The sequence below is a fragment of the Schistocerca gregaria genome, chromosome 3 (genome assembly GCF_023897955.1).
Source record: "Schistocerca gregaria isolate iqSchGreg1 chromosome 3, iqSchGreg1.2, whole genome shotgun sequence".
NCBI lineage: Eukaryota > Metazoa > Arthropoda > Insecta > Orthoptera > Acrididae > Schistocerca > Schistocerca gregaria.
In genome coordinates, this window is record NC_064922.1 from 253464265 (window position 1) to 253488862 (window position 24598).

A 24598-nucleotide genomic window follows, 5' to 3' on the forward strand; every position below is an offset into this window, starting at 1 on the left:
TATCTCCCATGTTATTCAGTCTGTACGGGAAGGAGGATAAAACGGAAACAAAAATGAATTAAGTTTCAAGGACGCGAAGTAGAAACTTCGAGGTTTGCCGATGCCGTAATGAACAGCACTAAATATGCGGAAGACCAGATAAACAGAATGGATAACACGTTTAAAAGAGGTTGTAAGAGGAAATAACAAACGTAAACAAGAAAAATGGAGTTAGACCAATTAAATCAGTTGAGAGAATAACATCAGAAAATGAGGCACTCAAAGTACACTGTTAGCTATTAACATGGTAAGACGGTATAAGGCGCTGCAGTCATGGACTGTGCGGCTGGTCCCGGTGGATGTTCGAGTCATCCCTCGGGCATGGGTGTGTGTGTTTGTCCTTAGGATTATTTAAGTTAAGTAGTGTGTAAGCTTAGCGACTGATGACCTTAGCAGTTAAGACCCATAAGATTTCACACACATCTGAACATTTTTTGAACATGGTAAGTACTATGGAATCGGCATGGCCTTCTTGCGTAGGCCAATAACTAACATTTCAGCACAGCAACATTAATTAAGCAGGAGCAACAGAATCTAATGGATTGGTGCATAAGTTTGTAGCGTTTTTCAACGCAACAGATACACACAGTGACTTTAAACATCAATACTATATGATCCTTCACTATTTACAACAGTCTGCCAGCGCGACTGTAGAAATGAGGTGGCGTTTGAGGCGAAGAACTCGTCGAGCCATGTTCGATGAGCAATTCCATCTGGTAAGTAAGTTCCTGGAAAGTTGTTCGGTAGAGAATGGAAAAAGTGAAATTCTGAGAGCGCAAGATCAGGCAAGTAAGATGGGTACGAAATGACTTCCCAACCATACTTTTTTACTGTGCTTTTTGTCTGTCTAGCAGAATGCGGGCGTGATGGAGCAACACTCCACGCAGCCTTCCTGGTCATTGCTCTAGGACTGCACAGAGATAAACAACATGCTTGCGATCAAGACCGTTTTTTTCTTTTAGAGTGTACATTAATCCTTTTCTCATTACTATGAAATAAGTATCATTGTATTATTTAATTTCATTTATTTGTTGATCTATTTATACTTATAATATTGGGTCAGGTCTTCTTTAACATCTAATCAGGCATTCGATATATTTTACATAATTTAATAACAAGACTTGCATGTAATGTGGGATACAACAGTTAAAAGTAGCTATAACACAAACAATGGAAAACAGTAACATCTACATCAGAAGAAACGGTTTATATTACTTCTCGAAAAGTATAACAACAAATTCATTGTACAAAACAGCTGTAATGATGCAGATAAAAGCCAGCGCGCCCGAGGAAACATCTATCATCCAAGGATCACGCAGGGATTAGCTAACCAGCGTCTATGGTTGCTTTTGGGCGTCGTCGACAGAACCAAAGAAGAAAGAAAAACCGAGAACATTCTCAACATCTGTTTTATACGTGATGGTATCTGGTGTCTTACTCCAGGAAACTTATTTGGTGGTGGTTTCTATGCAAATGAGCGGAACTAAAGACCCCCTGCGGGCAGGCAACCCGCGCTACTCCGCCTCTGGCGGTCCATGTCCGTCGACGCCTGACGGGAGATAATCCGTGCAGCGCGCAAATTTCATAATCTCCGTAATGGCAGAATTTATTGGACGCAGCTTAGGGGATAATTACTCGGCTCGCCAGCGATACTGTTATACCCTCCGCAACGGCTCGGTATAAGTAGCTTTCTTATCTGACTTCGTTACCCGCCGTATTAGGGAGGGCGAGCAGCACCGAATTTCGTGTACGGCCATCAACGATTCTTAAGCTCCTAAGGGCTTATTCTTTGCATCACATACACGATACGTCACTAACGCATTGCATTTTAATACCCTGAACATGCCTGTATATATGGTATTTACTCATCAATTTCTAAATACACTTATCAACGCTGCAGAAATTTCAACGCACTTCCTTCTCAAGCCACATGCGTCTTACTTTTGACTTATTCTTTCTCATTCTTCCGACGGTATGTTCAGTGAAAGAATGGGTTTGCACTGGTTAGAATGGCCTGACATCTTCATTCTCTTACCCTTCTCCAAAATCTCTTCTTGAACTGGCTGTGTTGTGTACCTGCACTTCTCCCCACGTTAGTAATTATGATCTGGCTTGTGGTAAACTACAACTCATTTTCACATTTGGTGTTTCTGGAGGGGATGCAAATCAGCGGTCGGTTCGTGCAGAATGTTGTTAGACCCGTTCTTTTTACGTTCTTTTCAATAGGAAAGTGATGTGTTGTTCCAGCAGGATAATGCTCACCCACACATTGCCCGTGAATCTCAACGTGCTCTGGAAGAGGTACAGCAACTTTCCTGGCCAGCACGATCTCCGATCTTGTCGCCAATCTCACTTTTGTGGGATGTGATGGAAAGAGAAGATACTCGTGCAACACGTCAACCAACAACTCTTACAGAACTACGTGAACAGTTCTAGTGGGCGCAGAACGTATCCCAGGACAGCATTCGCCATATGTACGACAGACTGGGTGCACGAGTCATCGCCTGCATTGACACCTGTGGTAGCTACACCAAGTACTAATATGACGATTTCATGGCTTATTAAGTTTTCAAATTTATACTGACTTTTTGATCATCCGGTATTATTCATTAAAAAAATGGCGATCATTACAAGGTACATTAGCTTAATTGTTTTAGTTGTAAATACTTGTCCAGTATTCTTGTTTTCCTGACATGTTCTACATACTGGAGGACCTCCTCGCTACGGATCAATTGGAATTATAGTAAATCTATTCTAATCTATGTAATCTTATCGACTGCAATGCTGAATCATATGAGCAGGTCACTGTTTCCTAGTCGTGTGGGTTCCAACCCATATGATCGTGAGAGCAGGAGAGGTGCTGCAGGCGTTTTCGTGCTGTTAACAAAGGCACTCGCGTCGGTCGTCTGCTGCCATAGCCCACTAACGCCACTTTTCACCGCACTTTCGTAATGGATATCGTAGTCGTAAGTCTCGCATTGATTTCTGCGGTTATTTCCATCAGTGTTGCTTGTCTGTTACCACTGGCAACCCTGTGAAACTCCGTCCTTAACTGAAAGTCCTTTGTCTCTACGTTACTCCGTTCATAGGTGGTGCAGAGCCCACGAAGCCATGGACAGAAGCTGTCCACAAGGTACTGTGCAAGTTGTTGGTTTCTCCATAATGGTATGGATTGTGTTTACATGGGTCCTCTGGTCCCACTGAACCCCTCATTGACTGGGAATGGTTATGTCTGGCTAGTTTGTGACCATTTGTGAATTTCCTGCTCCCAAACAACGGTGGAATTTTTATGTATGAAACCAATAGAATTTTTATGGAAGACACGTGCCATATGACCGGGCCACAATTGTTCTCGACTGGTTAAATGAATATTGTGGACAGTTCGAGGGAACGATTTGGCCCCGGAGATCGCCTGATATTAATCCCACGAACATTTATGGGACACGATCGAGAGGTCAGCTCGTGTACAACATCCTGCACCGGACACACTTTCGCAATTATTGACAACTCTAGAGGCAGCATGGCCCAAGTATTTCTTGATGGAACTCGCATCGACTTGTTGAGTCCGTGTCACGTCGAGTTGCTACACTATGCATCACAAGAGGAGGTCCGATGCGATATTTGCAGGGATCCCGTTACTTTTCTAATTGCAGTGCATGGCACATTTGTAAGCTACAAGGAGGAACTAGAGTGACTGCGAAACATTGAGATAGCTCAAGGAGAGCTTAGATAACGTAACTGGTGGAGTATCGTATGGAGAAGGTAGATATCTGGTTTCAAATCTTGGCCCAGCATACAGTTCAGATTTGTTCCTTATGTACATCGCAGAACGTAACGTGCCGTTTTCATGTAGCTTCCTTCCAGATTTTCAAATATTTTTAACTACTTTTCGCACACAGAAACGCATGACTTACAGCGCACGGAAATCAGAATACTCTGCAACCAGGTTTCTTACTGCTAACTGATTTAAATATGGCAGGCCCCTTAATTTTGAAGCACTGTAATAATTATGACCAATAAACGTAAGGCCATACATTATGAAGTAGCAGCGTGTGACTAAATGATGTTAATCAATTTTATTTTATCCTATAGATTCCTTAAATATCCTCCATGAAGACTGAGTTGAAATGAGGAAAGCAAATAGTAATGGTTACAAACTTATTTATAGGCTACAGGAAGCCAAGGTCTAAATCGACGCAAGGCACTTGCAGCAGACTATGCCTAGAACTGAAATACTAGGAATTACACAGAGCTAATTTAATTGTGTGAGTGCTGAGAGTCAATAAGGCCGAACTCCCTCAGTTACACTCACTATTAGAATTTTCCTTCCCTTTTTTCAGCAATAGTGTAAACCTTGTAGTGTCACAGGTTCCTCTGTAACCCGATAGACAGTAAAAATTTCAGCCACAGCCGCTTTCTATGGCGTCAGCAAGCAGGCAACATGGTAAGCACGGGCGCCGGAGATGGAACTGCGATTGGATGATATCTAGCCGCTACAGCTCTGCCTACTGAAATTAGACTAACGAAGTACTTTTATCAAAATGTAGTTGAAAATTTCAAATTCCAGACAAAAGACGGAAAACTTTCTTTCAGTTGGTTTACCTTCAAAATCAGACTTGTTGCGGCCAGCACTTAAATGAGGGTTTATTAGTGTTCCATATCTCAATTGGTAAACACGGAACCCTCATACGATCATTTTACTGTTCGTCCGTCCATCCGTTTGTCAGTCTGTCTGCCTGTCTGTCCGACTTTTCAAAGCCCTTTTCCTGAGGAAAGAGTCGGCGAATCAAGTTGAATTTTAGGTCACATGCTAATGTCGACGCCCCCTTGGCTGCTTAAAAACGTGTAGCTTCTAAGTCAATGCAATGAAAAGATACGGTCATTTACGTCACACATAGCGATACTCACAAACTCATTCATAAAAACTTACAGGCTGCTTCTCGTTGACCTAGAATCATGAAATTCGCCAAGAAACAAGATTTCACATCACAATTAAAGAGAAAAGCCCGAAAATTGTTAATTTGTAATTGTATCACACGAAAAGGAATTTGTCATTTGCTATCAGACTGCCTGCCTGTCCGTTCGTCTGCTAAGACCGCTTTTTTTTTCAGTAACGAATAGACGTATCAAATTGACATTCATGTCACATATTGAGGTCTACGGATCCCTGGAAAAGTAAAAAAAGTTAAGCTTCTAAGTCAATGAAATCAAAACATGAGGCCTTTTATGTCACATATATTGATACTCGCAAACTCACTCATTAAATCCTCCTTCCCAGTGACGCAGAATCACGAAATTTGGCATGAAGAAAGGTTTGATTGTACAAATAAAGAAAAAACGAGAAAACTGTTAATTTGTTGTTATATCACACGGAAAAATATTCTTTCATCATTCGCTATCCGACTTCAGACTGGAAATTAAAACATTGTTGGTAGTCTTTGAATCCCTGGGAGCAATCACTCGCCGATATACATGGCGATAATGGGCAAAATTCGTTGGCATTCTCAGTATCGGAATGGATAAGCTGTCTACGTACATAATTAGGTTTGTGCGGAACCTTCAGTACGCGGTCCTACTTGCACCTAGCAATACAGTTTTACTTGCTTTGTTATTTGTATGCTTGGTATATCATAATATTATGCGCCTCCCGTAGCTGCAACGTCAGCGTGACGGATTCTCATTCGTGTGGGCTCGGGTCGACTCCCGGCTGGGTCGGGGAATTTTCTCCGCCCAGGTACTGGGTGTAGTGCTGTCATCATCATCCTTTCATCCTCATCGAATTGCGATCGTCAGAGTGGCGTCAGATTGAAAGACCGGCACCCGGCGAACGGTCAGCCTGACGGGGCCCTAGCCATACGATAAAATAAATAAAATGAATAAAAATCGTAACATAATAGCGTGCTGCCTTAAGTAGGCATGTGAGATGGGACCGTATCACGTGGCAGCACACGATGGTATCTAGCTGTGGCAGCTGGAGAGGGGAGGGGATGTGAGGCGGCGGTGGGGGTAGGTGGGTAAGTGTAGGGGGTGAGGGTGGTTCGATGCGCCGGATTAGCGGCGGTGATCGGCGGTGGCGTTATGGCCACTCCCAGATAAGCCGCGCCACCGCGCATCCCTAGCTTGTAGCTACCTGACTTCCCAAGCCATCCTACATCTGCAACCACGAGTGTAGTCTGCAAACCAGTCAAGTGCATGGCAGAGCGCACTTCTCATTTTACCACACTTCAGCTTTCCTTCTCAGTCCATTCGCAAATGGAGTACAGGGACAACGATTGTCTAAATCGGTAGTATTCAATATAGATCAGATTATACGGTAGTAGAGGTCTTAAAAATATTTTCTTTAGATTTACATAAAATTTTAACATGAAGTATTTCATAGTAATTACTATTTTAGCTTGCTGTAACTCTGCTTTAAAATTTTAAAAAGTACAGTTACTTCCCTACCTCATAAATCACCATTACTGTGCACGTAGTGGGCAGTTAGAAAAATTTACTCTTAAAACAGATGCAAAAGTGAGAGACAGGTAAAAACTGTTGACTAGTCCGGGCTTAAACGGAATCCGTTCACGCTATAATTAGCCGAATTTTCTCTTCCCGTACCCTTGTACAACGATTCAAGCCTAACTGTGATTTTTTTTCCCCAGCTTAACTACTATCCCATGAACTTACAGCCCTGCATCATGACGACGTCGACTTCTTGTCATTATATTCCGACTGACAGTCTTCAGCCATCTTCAGGTGAGCTTTTACACTGCAGATTATACCAGTACGCATCACTGACTTTATACCTAAAATTGGTGCGGTGACGCAGACACATAGGTTTTCGTTGTATGGTATCCCTCTGACGAATTTAGCGCCCTCTTCGTACACTGCACCAACTGAGACAGGGAGGCGCATGCTCGTGTTATTGCTTGAACGTCTTCTGTAGAATGACGAGTCTCGAGAATAAAAGTACAGTTGTCAAAATAATAAAATCAATTGTTGCTGGACGTTTTATAAGCCTAAAAGTTTTCTTTCAGAAGGTATCATAAAAATGCCCTGATCTTAAGCGTTATCAACGTGAAAGGTGGCATCACAATTAATAATATCTTCCTTGAAACTTCAAATCGTTCAAATGGCTCTAAGTACTATGGGACTTAACAAATGGTTCCAATGGTTCTGAGCACTATGCGACTTAACTTCTGAGGTCATCAGTCGCCTAGAACTTAGAACTAAGTAAACCTAACTAACCTAAGGACATCACACACATCCATGTCTCGGGCAGGATTCAAACCTGCGACTGTAGCGGTCGCTCGGCTACAGACTGTAGCGCCTAGAACCGCACGACACCCGTATGTGTGTGTGAGTGTGTGTATGTGTGTGGTGAAAATACATAAAACCGACAGACTGCTGGGGTGGATTCCTTATCGGAAATAGAGGAAAAAGGTTCCTACGACCATGTGTGCGGAAATGCGTAGTTGCCACGGTAGATGGCGCTGTGGAATGCAAGTTCCTATGTCCATGTATCATGTGTTCCTTGCGTGTTGTAGCTTGTGTGACTGACGCTGTGTACTGTAGGCGGCAGAAGGGTCCGGTATCCATATCGGAAACAACAGATGTGGTGTTTATGCACGGCTAGGCAGATGGAAACGGTCATGAGGTAGCACGCCTGTAACATAACAAGTACCCTCGCAGACACCAACAGCATCACACAGCATTTGGAGCCCTTTTGTTCGTTTGTGCGATAATGAGTCCTTTCAAACAGACGAACGTGCAAGGCGGTGGCGGTCTATGCGTACACCAGATCTGGAGGGCCATGTTCAACAGGAAATTGGGACGAACACTAATACATGCCTCAGGCAAGCAGACAGCCAACATTGTTTAAGCCAAAGTACGATTATGGTATTCTGCATTATAACCGCTAGTATCTCTAACAGGATTACTTCGAAAATCTGTTGTGACGTGGATGCGATGCAGTTCTGCACAGACTTCCTGGAAGATTTGATGTAGTCGCACGCACACGGTCCATTCCTGTACATGTATTCATAGGACCATTTTTCCTCGATCTCCAGCCATTAATCGGTCCCTGATGTTTCCTGTTTTTCGTTTCTTTCTTTTTTAAAAAAAAAAATATCCGTCCTGCATAACAAGTAGGCATCATAACCCGGATACGAGGTATTTGCCGTTCGGAGTGGCCGCGCGGTTCTAGGCGCTACAATCTGCAGCCGAGCGACCACTAGTGTCGCAGGTTGGAATCCTGACTCGTTCATGGATGTGTGTGATGTCCTTAGCTTAGTTAGGTTTAATTCGTTCTACGTTCTAGGCGACTGATGACCTCTGAAGTTAAGTCGCATAGTGTTCAGAGCCATTGGAACCATGAGGTATTTAGAGAAGCCGTACCACGGATCCATCGCGTCTGAAAGGATTCACGAAAGGCTCATATAGGTCCATGAGACAGTTTCAACAACATCTCATACAGACAAAAAATAATCAGATGTTACATACTAGCAGAGAATGACGTCAGCACCAGGCAACGATCAAAGCGCCACGCGGTGTAGCCGCTCGGTCTGAGGCGCATTGCCAACGCCCTTGCAGCTCTCCACGTCAAAGGTTCGAGTCCTCCCTCGGGCTTGTGTGTGTTTGTGTGTGTGTGTGTGTGTGTGTGTGTGTGTGTGTGTGTGTGTGTGTGTGTGTGTGTGTGTTTGTGTATATGTTGTCCATAGCGTAAATTTAAATTAGATTAAGTAGTGGGACCGATGACTTCAGCAGTTTGGTCTCATAAGACCTTCCCACAAATTTCCAGTTTCCAGGATGAAAGCGGACTGAAGAAACAAGAAGAATCCAAGGATAAAAAGTGAAGGCGGCTTGAAAACTCCGTAAATAGAAACGAATCAGCTTAGCAAGATCCGACAGTGTCTAATCGCACCTAGTAGTTACTTAGAAACAGAGCAATATTCAGCGCTAACCAGTCACTGTGTTGGTATACGAGTAGTAATATTGGCATACACATGGTTGATAACGTCATGTGAGTGCTGTGAGATCTCGGTCGTATTTACCAACTTGTGTACTTAACAGAACTCTAGCGACGAGCTTACAGTTATAAACGGGCAGTGGCAGAGCCTCTACAGTCAGATCTGCGAGCTTATGGAGACGGCGTTTTTAAAGCGAGTGTACGGAGCTCATTTCCGATCTCTATCTCAGATTCCTCATTCAGATTGGTGGCAGTAACTCACAGCACATCGTCGATCGGCATTTATGTACCTGGAGATGTGATGTGAAGTCCGTTCGTCAAACATTTGCTGTCGTTATATGCGGCGGTTAACGTATGTGAAAGTATTGTCTCTTCAACAGTGATCCCTAAAGAATTTAGATCTCGGAAATACCAATTATGGTGTAATTTCCGATATGATTTGACTCATGTATTTGACACATGTGTCACATCTTCACCGCTCACATTCCAAATGGATTATATCGCGACATGACGCCGTGTTCAGTGCACACCTATCTGTATGAGACTGCTCAGCTACCGTGTCACTCATTACGAGGCACCTAACCACAATATTCGGACGTAATATATGGAGCATCTTCAAATAGAACCACGTATTATGCCGGGAGCTTTGCGTAAATATTTTATAAGAGCATTGCATATACTCTTACGAGCAAAAATATTACGACCACTGCCCACCACGAGAGTGAATGTCGTGTGGTTGCTTTGTGAACACCTGACGCGTTAAGGACAACATACACTAACCACTAAGGTTAATGTTACCATCGAAGGTTCCAATCCTGCCTCAGGCATGGATGTGTGTGATGTCCTTAGGTTAGTTAGGTTTAAGTAGTTCTAAGTACTAGGGGCTGATGACCTCAGATGTTGAGTCCCACAGTGCTCAGAGACATTTGAACAATGTTACTATCTGCCAGAAGCCTTAATAACCTCCTTTTGCAGTGCAAACCGCTCCGAAGTGCAGGAAAATATTCATTCATGTTCTTGAAGGTACCAACAGTGCTATAGAGCCATGTTGACTACAATGCCGTAACCAGCTGGGCTAGGTTCATATGGCTCTGAGCACTATGGTCACTGAGGTCGTCAGTCCCCTGGACTTAGAACTACTTAGACCTGACTAACCTAAGGACAACACCCACATCCATGCTCCAGGCAGGATTCAAACCTGCAACCGCAGCGGCCGCGCGGTTCTGGACTCTGCGCTAGGTTTCTCGGTTGAGAATTCATGGTGCGAACAGCCCGACCGAAGTGGTCCCACACACTCTCAATTGAGTTTATATCGCGGGCGTTTATTCGCTGAGGGAATATTGTGTACTCATCCTTGTGCTCTTAGAACAACTCACGTGGCACGTTGCACTGTCCTGCTGGTACAGGCCATCGTACCGAGGAAGAACTGACTGCGTGGACATGACACCGAAGGATAGATGCATACTTGTCCTGATCCAGTTCGCCTTCCAGAATTACGAGGTCATTCAGGGAACGCCACGAAAACATCCCCCGGACCATAACACCCCCTACTTGTTTCAGGGTTCTGCTTTAAGACATTTCATGCCATACAACGGCCATTTGCCTGATGGAGCACAAAACGTGTTTCATCTACCAAGGCCTCCTGTGGAAGTCCAGTTGGGGTACCGATGTACAAATCCCAGCCTCCGACGTCATCAAACACCAGCACCACAGTTGCCTCCTTCGTCCCGATAGCTGAATGGTCACCGTGACTGCTGTCCTAACGGGCGCGGCTTCGATTCCCGGCGGGGTCGGGGATTCTCTTTTCTCAGGGACAGGGTGTTGTGTTGTCTTCATCATCATTTCATCCCCATACGGCTCGCAGATCGCCAAATGTGGCGTCGAATGTAATGAGACCTCCACCAAGGCGGCCAGACCTGTCGTGTTAGGGGCATCCCGACCAATGACACCATACGCTGATTTCCATTTACTACAGTTGCCTCGGCGTTGGCTTTGGATAGCGACATTTTACCATGCACAGTTACTTTAAACTAAGCAGCACGCGAACAATTAACAAACTTAGCCGCTTCCGAAAGCCAAGCCCTTTTAAAACTCGGACATCGCTCTGTTTCCGAATCATGAAAACGGTTGCACTATTTTCCGCTTCCCCGCGAGACGCGTTATGTAGCCTTTATTCCCATTCCCATCACCTGTGGTCTGTGAGTGTTTACTGCATTTTGACGTCAAACGTACGTGGTGGTACATTAATACACTAATGGCCATTAAAAGATGACGTGCTACAGACGCGAAATTTAACAGACAGGAAGAAAATGCTGTGATATGCAAATGTTTGGCTTTTCAGACATTCACACAAGGACGGCGCGGGTGGCGACACCTGCAAATTGCCGAAATGAGGAAAGTTTCCAACCGAATTCTCATACACAAACAGCAATTGACCGGCGTTGCCTGGTGAAACGTTGTTGTGATGCCTCGTGTAAGGAGGAGAAATGCGTACCATCACGTTTCCAACTTTGATAAAGGCCGGATTATAGCCTATCGCGATTGCGGTTCATAGTATCGCGACATTGCTGCTCACGCTGGTCGAGATCCAATGACTGTTAGCAGAATATGGAATCGGTGGGTTCAGGAGGGTAATACGGAACGCCGTGCTGGATCCCAACGGCCTCGTATCGCTAGCAGTCGAGATGACAGGCATCTTAACCGCGTGGCTGTAACGGATCGTGCAGCCACGTCTCGATCACTGAGTCAGCAGATGGGGACGTTTCTAAGGCAACAACCATCTGCATGAACAGTTTGGCTCTCAGCATTATGGGACTCAACTGCTGTGGTCATTAGTCCCCTAGAACTTAGAACTACTTAAACCTAACTAACCTAAGGACATCACACACATCCATTCCCGAGGCAGGATTCAAACCTGCGACCGTAGCAGTCACACTGCATGAACAGTTCGTGGCGTTTGCAGCAACATGGGCTATCAGCTCAGAGGCCATGGTTGCGGTTACCCTCGATGCTGCATCACAGACAGGTGCGCCTGCGATGGTGTACTCAACGACGAACCTGCGTGCACGAATGGCAAAACGTCATTTCTTTCGGATAAATCCAGGTTCTGTTTACAGCATTATGATGTTCGCATCCGTGTTTGGCGACATTGCGGTGGAAGAACGTTGGAAGCGGGTATTCGTCATCGCCATACTGGTGTATCACCCGTCGTGATGGTATGGGGTGCCATTGGTTACACGTCTCGGTCACCTCTTGTTCGCATTGACGGCACTTTGAACAGTGGACGTTACATTTCAGATGTGTTACGACCCGTGGCTCTACCCTTCATTCGATCCCTGCAAAACCCTACATTTCGGCAGGATAATGCACGACCGCATGTTGCAGGTCCTGTATCGGCATTTCTGGATACAGAAAATGTTCGACTGCTGCCCTGGCGAGCACATTCTCCGGATCTCTCACCAATTGAAAACGTCTGGTCAATGGTGGCCGAGCAACTGGCTCGTCACAATACGCCAGTCACTACTCTTGATGCACTGAGGTATCACGTTGAAGCTGCATGGGCAGCTGTACCTATACACGCTATGCAAGCTCTGTTTGACTCAATGCTCAGGGGTAATAAGGCCGTTATTACGGCCAGAGGTGGTTTTTCTGGGTACTGATTTCTCGGGATCTAAACACCCAAATTGCATGAAAATGTAATCACATGCCAGTTGTAGTGTAATATATTTGTCTAATGAATACTCGTTCATCTGCATTTATTCTTGGTGTAGCAATTTTAATGGCCAATAGTGTATGATTACAATGTGTGTAGTCGGTGCAGATACAAAGGAGTGGTTCACTTTAGCGACTATATGGGCCACGAATGGGGAAAGCAGCAAGTATGAGAGACTTTGACAAAAAGCTGCGTGTTATCGCCCTACGCCTGGGTGACAAATATGACAACATAGTACACTAGTGATACAGGCACAATTGTTCCTTAGTGCAGCGTTCAGGTCAAATTAATGAATACAGCGTTCCGCAGAATACGAGTCCTATGTGTTCCTATCCTGACCCAACGAAACCGTCAATTACCACTAGAGTGGACACTCAATCACCGAGATTGGTTGGAGGATCAGTGGCAATGTGTCGCCTGGTAGGACGAATCACGTACCACGAATCACGCTCTCATCCAATTGAAAGGCTGCTCACAAAATCCACTGGACCGCCGACGTATGCACTTGGAGGCATTATTATGCTATTAGAGACGTTCAGCTGCGCTTACGTGGAACCTGTGCTGTAGTCAATGGAACTTTGACAGGTGTGGAGTTCGTCACCATTGTTGCGTACCACCTGCATCACTTCATGCTTGATGTCTTCTCCAACGGTGATAGCATTATGCAGAGTTGTGCGGCAGTTGTTTTGAGGATCACAATACAAAATTGATATTGTTGCAGTCACATGTAGTAAGCGTTGCTTCATGCACTGGAGGATGGTAAAACAGAGGCACGTCGGCGACTGAGGTGTTGCGAAGTAGGCAGGCACAGATAGCCTTGGTGACACCAGCAGTCTACCAACAGACTGATACAAGGACGCACACAGACCGAGAGCCGAGTGAAGCCTGGAGAGTGCTGAGTAAGGAAAAGTGAGGCCAGCACGCTAAGTTATGCTGCAATATACTGCAGGAGTAATAACAAAAAGCTACCACCGAGGCTAAAAAAACGTCCTCCTGCTGGATATAAATAGTGGAGTGCAGGCAGCAACAGACAGAGGGCATTGGGAAGCAGTTCGGATCTGAGGATGGACGTGGTCCGTGTCTGAATGTTCAATCTTCGTAGGTGACGATTCTGGAAGTTTGTTCCAGCTCACAGGAGTCATCTGTTCGCCGCCAGATGTCAAATTCAGCTCTGGAGGTCGTCCCGAGTTCGGTCAGCACCATCAAGATCTTCCAGCAGGACCGGCCGCAGCGCGGTATTGGTCACAGGCGCCACCGGGGACTGACGCCCGGACTTCACGGAAACCCGGCCCCACGGCGTGTGGTCCGTCCATGATGGGACTTCGCGCACATCGCGAGTGACGGCTTCGCAGCTCCCGGTGCAGCAGGCGTCGGCAGCTGACCTCACAGCGGCGCGGCTCGATCTGAACCACAGGGCATCCTGGCTTCAGCGGAGCACTGGTGGCCTGAGGCTCCCGAGTGCGATCAGCGGCGCGCGTTGCCCGCATTGTCGCAGAATATACACAGCAGCAGCCAGGCGGAGGGATCCGAACAGCTGGGCAGCGACGACGAAGGAGACATTGTAAAGAAAGTTCAATAAATAATTGTAAAACTCCACCCCGTCTCAGTCCTTGGCGCAGCCACCGTGTCTGCTGCTAACAAGTGGTGCAGAAGTCGTAACAATTTTTATGTCCAAGCCGAGAAATTCGCTTGCTGTGAACTCTTAACACACGTGGGATGCTATCTGGAGCCAGCTCTGCACCCACGAATTACTCGCCTATAATTTACAACTGCATGATTCTGCGTACACGTCTGGTGCCACTTACACCCGGAAACCTGCAAAAGACTTGTCGGATTTTTGCCACTCAAAATCGCAGTTGTATTGCTTTCCAAAGGGTAAATCCATTTTTCTATATAGCAGGTGGTCGTAATATTTCGTCTCGTTAGTGCATTTTACTTTCTTCAGTTAACGACACAAATTGTACTTCCATATTAATGAAAATTGTATTTAAAGGGTATCATTCTCATGAAAACATATTTTCCATCTCTCCTCTGTTTTCCACAGACTGGTCTAGTGCGTCAGGCAGTGACAGAGAGAAACAGGGACAGACAGACAGACACAGACACACGCACACACACTCAGAGAGAGAGAGAGAGAGAGAGAGAGAGAGAGAGAGAGAGGGCTGGTCTTGTTCCTAACCGGGACTGCAGGCCAAAAGAACGATGGACGGGATGTTAATATCGATTCCGCCGCGCGGTTCGCTGCCCGTAACAGCACCGACCCGAAACGTACATCTCTCCCCCGCGAAACGACCGCTGGCTGCGTATCGGGCGCAGTCACAGAAACAGAAGATACGCCGCACGTTATCGAGTGCTGAGGCAGCTTTGACACAAAATAAAGAAAACAGAACAGTAGTTATCCTGTCAAACACGAAACCACAGAACAAGTCAATGATTACCGGTAAGGGCGTTTATAGAGACTGAAGCGTTGGAAGCAGAACATCTGTCATACGGCAGGGGACTTTAGGCTTTCCAACAACACAAAATAACGAACTTTCAGCAAAATACCTTAACATACCTAACATATTATATGTAATTCTCTCTAAATCGTTTCTCCAACAGAAATAATTAGCGGGTCCCAATAGCAGTTGTTGTTCGTAATACTATTCCACAATTTCCACACTAGATGCCAGTCTCTACGGCCTTCCTACATAAACTTGATACAGTAGTAACAGTATTAAATCACTCGCCGTACCATGGGACATTTCGGGTGAAATAGTGGCAGAGGACAGAAACACTAATGATAACATTCTACACGTAACAAACAATTCTATAAATCGTAATTAACTAACGTTATTGTACCAGTAATGGGCAACATGATACTGATCTCCGCGCTGTGCATTGGTAAATCAGATCTCTACCTAACAGGCATTTGCTAGTAGGGTTGTGTCGGAACAATTAATATCCGGCTCTCTTAACCTAATACGTACCTCTAGTACTTCTAAGCTTTGAATGACAGTTCGCACAGTCTCGTGTACTTTTTAATGTGATCGTATCACTGCACGAAAGTGAACCGTTTGTGATAACAGTGATTTGTTAACCTGATTCTACAATCGTTAACGGCGGATCTGATATATACATATACAAGGTGTTTCAAGATGTCACCGACAAATTTCGAGAGATTACAGACCAATAATTCGTTTCTTGTCAAGAAACCTATGGCCGTATTTTAAATCGGACGAAAATGAAAAAACTTACTCCGTGTTTCAAAAAGCCATAAGTAATTTTTACCTGTATGAATTGCTGTATAAAATAAACAACTTTAACTGAGTTCTCTCTTAAATGTTTACTAGCTTTCGAGTTAATATTCGGTAACGTTCCCGATATTTTCCGACCACGTTAATTTGCTTACGTGTAGCTCAGGAACCTTTTATTGGATTTCACTGAACTACGATTTATTTTGAGGTTAATTGTCTTTTGTTGATAGAGGTATATAACAATAACTAACACAATTTCCAAAAACCTCTTTATTAATGTATTTAGCATAGACACAGTTTTCATGAGGGCTAAACTTACTTAAACTTGAACCTTTTTTATAACACATTGATTTCAGTTTTACCTTTTATGGAGCCGTTGTATGAAACGTGGAAAAACTAATTAACCAATAAATACCTTTGCTCATGCTGTACTTTCACTCGAAACATAAACAACAGGCTATCGAAAATGGTCTGATTGACGGATGTTGCCACTGTTTCTATTTACTTTTTATTATTTCTTCAGCTTTCTGTTGAACGTATCACAAAAAAGTTCACTAATATTGTTTTGTAAATCAAATGGTGAACAATATGGTATAATTCATTTTCCATTTAGCATTGTCTTTTTAAGGAAGCATGTGACACATGACGAACATTACGTTACATTTAAGTACTAGAAGTGCCGCGTAAATGCCACCTCAAACTATACATTTTACGTTCAATTTGAATTTTATTTGACAAATTTACTTTGAATAATTTCTGTGCTACTGGCCTCAGAAATGAGTGATTTTGTTAAATTACGGGAACTTTGACCCTTAATACAACCGTAACAATCGGTTATCGTAGCTACGAGTTTGAAAAAGGTGTTTAAATCTACTCTGAATCACAGAAAAATGCACTCCCACATAAAATTCAAGATTTCCTGCTCTTCGAAGTGAAATGGATCAGCCCGTATACGTATTGGCCCGCTGTTAATGAGTTTATGCTCATAGTTATAATGTGAACCGCCACCTAGCGACCAGCTACGCAGCTCCTAGCGAGTCTGTTACTCTATGGAGTCTTACCAGTCCTGTCACTCAGCAAGTTTTGTAATACTGTATCTTCAGCGCTGCCCATCTTACTGGTACTGAATTCAGTTTTTATTGCTGATAGTGCTCAATTAAACAAAGCTTGTGAATCTGGTGAGCTCACTGATGTGATCATGTGCTACGGTTCGACTAGGGTAAATGGAAAAACTACTCTTCGTATCTGCGAAAGACTGTTCCATACCAGAACACATCCACACCACAACATCTCTGCTGCAGTTCATGGACGCTTACGAGCAACCGGAAGTTTGCGTCCGCAATATGTTGGTGGTGGTAGGCGTGACGCGACAACAGGAGATTTTTAATGAGTGAAGTGATCCGTAGTTTTAGGAATGACCGTCAAAGCAGCAGTTATACTACCCCTTATCTGTCAGCAGACTAATAGAGGACTGCAACCTGCAGGCGTACCAGCTTCCAAGGCTGCACATTTTAGGACCAGCTGATTACCCACATCGTATTTAATTTGCGTACTGTTTTGTTCACCGAACCGTGAATGATGTTGCCTTTCATTCTCATGTATGATTTACTGATGAGGTCTTCATTGTACGTGACGGATATTTTAACATCAGGAACAGCCCCATCCGGTACTATACTGTTAGATTTGCACCAACGAAGATTCCCCGTGAACATATTGGCGGTAACTGAGGATAACCGTGTTCTAGGACCTGTAATACGGTCACCTAGGCTAAGTGGAGCAACTTACTTACAGTTCCTGCAGACCACACTTCCGGAAATGTTGGCCAGTACACCGCTTGCCGTGCGCAGAAGTCTCTGTTTCCAGCATGCTGGAGCCCCATCACACACAATTTTGGTGCTGATGGGCCAGCACAGCTAACTACCGATTTTGTTTCGTATGGGACAGGAGGAGGAAGACATTGCGTGTCCAGCGCTTTCGACTTACTTGATGCCCCTTGACTGCTTTCTTTGCAGACATGTCGACACTTGGGTTTACGTTACTCTAATTGCTGCTGGAACTGAGGTGATAGCCCTTATCTGATGCATTACATGAAACCCGACAGAATCCTGACGTTCTCTCTAGAATTGGAGGGGTATTGATGCGAAAATTTGCGGCATCTACTGAGGTACAGGGCGCATAGTTTTAACCATTCATGAAAATAATAGTCAGAACATCCTAATTGCACTAAACCGTAATTTTTGTGCAATTGTAGTTATTCACTATTATAACCCTAAGGACATGTTTAAGACTGTGTGTTTCTTAATAAGAAAAGGGTCCTCTTTGTGTGACATGTTATTCCTGAAACTTTGACGGTGTGTCCTGAAACATCCTTTATGTAGCTCTTGAGTTTGTTGCCGGACTAATTTCATTAACTGAGGTAATTGCTCGACATGAGGAGATGCTTTCTGCTGGTTACTGCTGGCACATATCAGTAATCACCTCACGGAATTGAGCAATTGCCTCAAAGACATTCAGGGCGTTTCAAAAGATTCACAAAGTATCATAAGCGAAATATGTATGAATGATAAAAGGAAACTGGGATAAAATTCAAGATAAGCATCGGAGCCAGAAGTTCATGTGGGCGGCAGATGTATGTTGCTCGTTCTTCAGATTGCCGGTAGAGGTTGCAATGGTTCTTATCTACGTGACCATTACGGCACTCCAACCCCAGTTCTCGATCCCAGTAATATCAAACTACTTCTCTGTGAAGTAACAGACATATTTTTGTGACAATATTCACATTGGATTTTATTAATGTATAGGTACTCCGATGTATCGATATATTACAGTGATATGGTTCTTGTGTGTATTCATTTCTGTGAGACTGTCATAATCTTTGACTTACTTGTAATCGTTTTGGCGTGAATGCGAACAGAGCAGTCTTTTTTTTTTTTTTTACTTTGCAGAAGTTATGTTGTTATTTAGCTTTGTAAAAGAACAGTCAAGTCTTGTGTTTGGTTAAAGTGGAAATTAAATATGTGAAGATTGATACAAAACAGTTTTCTTGATGATGGGGCATTTAAGTATATGTGAATTTAGAAGAAGTTTATTAAAAATATGTATCGTGAACACCAAGTCAAAACATTTTTCTACCATGCCATTGTTCCAATCTGGGATTGTTTGATAATTAAGAATTTCCTGAAAATCCCATTTGCTAGGTCTTCAAATATTGCTAAAATAGAGATCCGGACCTTCTAGCAGCCAAAGTGGAATCGCCCTAGAATCAAAAAGATGAGCCACAACGACTTCGACGGAATCTACGTGGGAATCCATTCAAGATAAGTCCCAAATTAATGTCTTCCTTACAGTGACGTCATTTTTTCGATTCTGACGATACCATCCACCGTCAATAGTTCTAGTTGTTGCCAAATAAAGCGAACATATACTGCGTGAGCAACATTATTAATCAGGTTTCTAATCTACTTTGTTAGTTGTGGTATTGTTAGAAGTGTTAGTACAGCAGCTACCTCTCTCGCTCTTTCATTACGCCCTGTTTCAAAATTACAAGGGCACGCCCAAAATTTCATTTCTTTCAACAGCCCGGAGCACCACCACTCTGGCAGCTGCATGTAAGAGAGAATAATAACGATCAGCTGTCAGAACGATGAATCTTCTGTAAAGGGCATACGGATCTGGCATTGCATCAGTGGTCCCAACGCCGCATGACACAACGACATGAGATTTTTTTGTGGGCGTTGTTAATGTCTCTGTCTGCGTGCCTCCATTCCAACAACTCTGGCTGACTGCGACGCCTATAACAGCAGCAGAAAACATAGTTGCTCGAAATGTGCTCTCAAACATATGGGACGAATCTCTCATTTGGATGTTTGTCGTGCTCGCAGTGGAGAGCATACTGCACATTCCTGAAAGGTAAATGAAAACTTTGAAGCTATATGAAACCGTAAAAAGTACTGCAAGGTGTTATGTGCATGCTTGTAAAAGACATCTTTTTCTTTGGTCATAAGCCATATTAGTGGTTTGATGCGGTCCGCCATTAAATCCCCTCTCGCACCAACCTCTTCATCCCAGAGCAGCACTTACACACAAAGTCGCATGAATACATTCTCTGACTTCCTGCCGCGTCATTTCAGGTTATAACGCAGAGCTTTCGACAGTTACTTCCATCGTCTTCGTCAGGAACAACTGAGTGCCTAAACTGCTGCTTTGTTGGCTTCATACAGCGCATAAACGGCTTGTGGTTGTTCGGCAATTACGTAATACCGCTGCTGATGGTATCGATGTCTGTGCTGATAGCACCAGGGCTCCCGTAGTACATTAAAGATTGGGGCGAATATCTCTGCCTCTTCTCTGCATCGAGAGATCGCTTTCATGCATTGCTTAGATTATATCCGTTGTCTTGATTGAAGTTCTTGTCACACATTCTTATTTCTACAGCCTCTTTAATTACAGAATACAGGTATGTAGGAACCTGGGCCGATGATTCATGGGATTTGTAACATTCCTTGTGAGTGCCGAAGCATTCCATTAGTACCATTTCCGAACGCTGTCCAGAACATCAAAGATACATTAAAAATCGAGAGTTGAGGAAATCTGCCGTTGTTGAGCACAGCCTCAAGGACACAAAATACTGTTTGATGAAACAAAGAGTTTTGTCCCAGGCTCCTACATATTGAGATTCTGAAATATCTTTCCACAACTGAGTGATACATTATATTCTTTGACATGTTGGAAAGTGTGCTATTTCATTACTTCTAACTCTCAGAGCTGATTCCGCGTATTTTTACAGGGATTGTGCATGTTATTTGGTAGTGTTGTTGAGCCGTGGTAAAAATTGCTGTTTTGAAGAGCGCGCCGAAGCGCGTAGTGTGAAGCAGTCGCACTCCGTTTCTGGCGGTGGCGCCGCTGTGGCAATCGCAGCTTTGGTGTCTCCCTCTGGTAGGAAAGGGGAAAGGTTGCCTGTTCACTTGCACTTAAGGGGCGCTATGAGCTCGCTAGTGGTCAGTATGAGTGAGTCTCTCGTCCGTCTCTCCTCCCCAGCTTGCTCGTCTGTCTCTCGTCCGCATTTGTTAGGCACTTAGTGTCTGTCGTTCAGAGTGCTAGTATGTCTGTCGATCGGATCAACCTTTAAAGCGGGCAGAATGAGAGTCTTTCCACTCCGCCAGTAAGAGAACTCAGCGGGTGCTCGCCCGGTCTGGGCTTAGTTCCTGCATCTGAGTCTGCGCGTTAGGCCGCCAGTCTGCTCGAGTTTGCTGAGGCAATGGTCATTGGCGATTGGATCGATCGGTTGGTCGGTAGCGCACTGAGATATAAGATGACTTGTCCGTCTTGAGCGTCGGCGCGTGTGAGGTTGCCACGTGAGTCCAGTGGGCCGCGGCATATAGCGAGGGCCAGTGACTTCGCGGTCGAGACGAGAGCAACAGGAGTCAACCCAGGACATCAGTCTGGCCGGTGCGAGCTGCGATGCCGTGAGACGGGAGATCGGCGCGCCTTCCTGCGTCCGTCGAAGCGGCTGGCAGCGGACGGTCCGGGAGACCGATTTGGGGGTGCTGCGCCAGGTCTCTTCGAGAAATCGTAGTTTATTAGAAGTTTAGTGATTGGTGATATCTAGTTTGATTTACTCTTGTTAAATTCTACTTGTTTTCTTGGTGAGGTCACCAGCCTGTTTGCTTTGGGGTCGTCCCACCATTCTTCTCCGTTTGCCCACCGTCGGGAAGGTGGTTGTTTATAAATTAGGTGGTCCGTTTTTCCCTTTTGGGGCAGGTCAGAGCAACCTGCGGTTCGGGTTGTTCGGTAATCGCCCTATCAATGTACCGTACGTTAGTAGCTGCCTCTGTCATGTTTGTCGGATTTTGTGTGTTAACGAATTAGTACCTGAAATATGTTTTGATCTTTGGAAACTTTGATATTACTGCCTATGATCTTGAGAGGTGGTATATGTGTACTGTAAAGCATCTTAACTATTGTTTGGCCAACCTTGTAAAATTTCATATAAGATTGCATTTCATGGACTTTTATTTAATTGATCATTTTAGTATATAAAGCTGCCACCCTTCCACCGTAAGGCTTTTCTTAGAAGTTAAAATCAAGTTGCACCTTCGGTGGTATGGTTAATATTTAATTGTTAGTGTCTTGTACCATTTCCATCCCTCCTAGGAGGGGGGGGGGGGGGGGTGCATAGTTTGTGTGCTTGTGTGAATTGTTAAGATTCTTAGTTTAAAGTAATCTGGAGTGTTGCAGATTTGCAGCAGTGTAGTCTTTCAGAGGCCGTTGTGAAGGGTCGTAACTACGGCCGTGTCAAAAGGGAGCGGCAAGGTTCTCTGCCCAAAAGCCCATACACTCCGGACTTGTTTCTTTATGCCTCTGAATAAATTGTAACTTTGATATTTAGAGGGTGCTTTCTGATTATAATTTTAAACTTGTTTCTTTTAAAAAATGCTTTTAGGCACTATTCAAGTGAATAAAATTCGCATTTGTTAAAAGGAATTTGGTTATGATTTCATCAGTCACTCCCTGGCATCTACTTTCATGCTTACGTAGTGTGATTAAATGTGGTAATGTTCTTGATGAATCGCAAGTAAATAAAATAAATTCTCAAGAATATTCTTTGAAAATAAATCACGGTTCAGTTGTGTTCTCCATGCTAGAGTGAGAAACATCATTTTCAAGTGCTTTACTTACAATTTTAGGAATATCATAAAGTACGAGAGAGAAAATCACAGTTTAGTATTTTACTTTTATACACAAAGAAGCATAATCTGGGTAACTTCAGACATTTCAAACAGTGCTTTGATCCCACGGACTAGCTTCCTCTGGTATAACATGTGAAGGCCAGTAAATAGCAACGAGCTGAAGATGAGACTTAACTGGCTCGAAAGCTAAGTATTATCGTTAGAATAAATGTTTCTAAAAAGCATTATAAAGCAACAGTCTGCAGCATTAACATAAAGCATCCGCTAAAATTATATCCTTTCATTCTGTAGAACATTTATGAAGACGAGAAAGTCTCATCCCTCCGAACACAAACAGCAGGAAAGCTTCTTGCAAATGAGCACAGTTTAATTTGGTCTTATTAGAACCATGACGGATCAAGCAATATTTCATTCAGCGTCAAGCAGTCTCATAGGCTTGTACTCCTGGAAAAGAGACGGAAAGTAATTTAGAAGAGCACTGAGTCTCTACGACTTAATTAAATATACGCCCGGAAAATAGGGGGAGGAAATTAATTTATGCGTGATTCGTCTGTAAAGTGCTAATGGAATAAGCTTCCGTATTTACGATGCCGAATTTAATGCGCCGCAGCTGCGGAAGGGCGCGCTCGTCATGCCCACTCGTGTGTCTTTCATCAGCCTTAAGCGTGCCGCACTGTGGAGGCGGAGAGCCGCGTATCAGACGCGCACCTAACACAGGAATGAACTGCTAATGCACGCCGAGTCCGGGAAAAATAGTACATTAAAGGGGAAGGCTCTTCAGGAAATTAATTAAATTACGACTTAAACGCTCTATCTCGGCGGCTGTCGGCGACGGACCTTCCTCTCAAATTGGTTTTTGTCGGATAATCTAAAGAAGGTTAGGGAAAGCAAAAAACGGGAGAGGTAGTGAAAAAAGAAGAAACTAACGCTGCGAAACGTCACGGACGGGCTGCTCGCAGCACTCAATATTCGGCGTAAACATTATTGAAAGGTCGGAGAGGATGCCCCGCGCCCTAATTAATTTCGCTGGATTGCTTGAGAGGCAAGCTCCTTGCGACGTACCTTTACAGTCTCTCCTTCTGGGTATCTAGAGGAGACTGTACGAATTACTTTCTTTGCAAAATTCTGTCAGACTGTGTACTTTGGAGAACACTAGATTTTTGACCGCCGCTTCACCTGCGAACGCGTACCTCACATACAGGGTGAAAAGTATTTAAACCGACAAACTCTGGGAGGTTGCAGGGAACATCAAAGCAAATATTTTTCCCTAATGTCATTTTTTTTACTATGAGTATTATTTAAACCAGTGGAGGTCATATTACTCTCTTCAGTTTTTAGAGGCCGTATTACGGTTGTTAGAGGGGGTATTACACTCTTCAGTTGTAGATAACTGCTGTCCACCAGTGTAGTAGTGCATTATTGAATCAACAGTCCATATAAAGTACATGAAATGATTACATCTATACTGGGTTATTTCTCCCACCGTGTACAAACTTTAGGGATTGACCGATGAGAGGATAGCCGGCTGGAGTGGCCGAGCAGTTCTAGGCGCTTCTGTCTGGAACCGCGCGAATGCTACGGTCGCAGGTTGGAATCCTGCCGAGGGTATGGATGTGTGTGATGCCCTTAGGTTGTTTAGGTTTAAGTAGTTCTAAGTTCTAAGGGACTGATGACCTCAGAAGTTAAGTACCATAGTGCTGAGATCCATTTTTAAATGTTCCAAGTCAAGAATTAGGGGAAGCAAATACCAACGGGTAAGTTTTGGGCGTTTGAAGACGTCAGACATTCTGACTGTCACCGTGACCACTAGTGGTAGTGGGACGTCTGAACTGCTCGGCCGCTCAGGAAAGCCTCGAAATTTGTCAACCAAATTTTGTGTACTTGACTCATTATTCTGTTATTATTTATTTAATGAGTCCAGTACACAAAATTTGGTTGACAAATCTCCAGGCGTTCCTAAGTTATTTTTTTA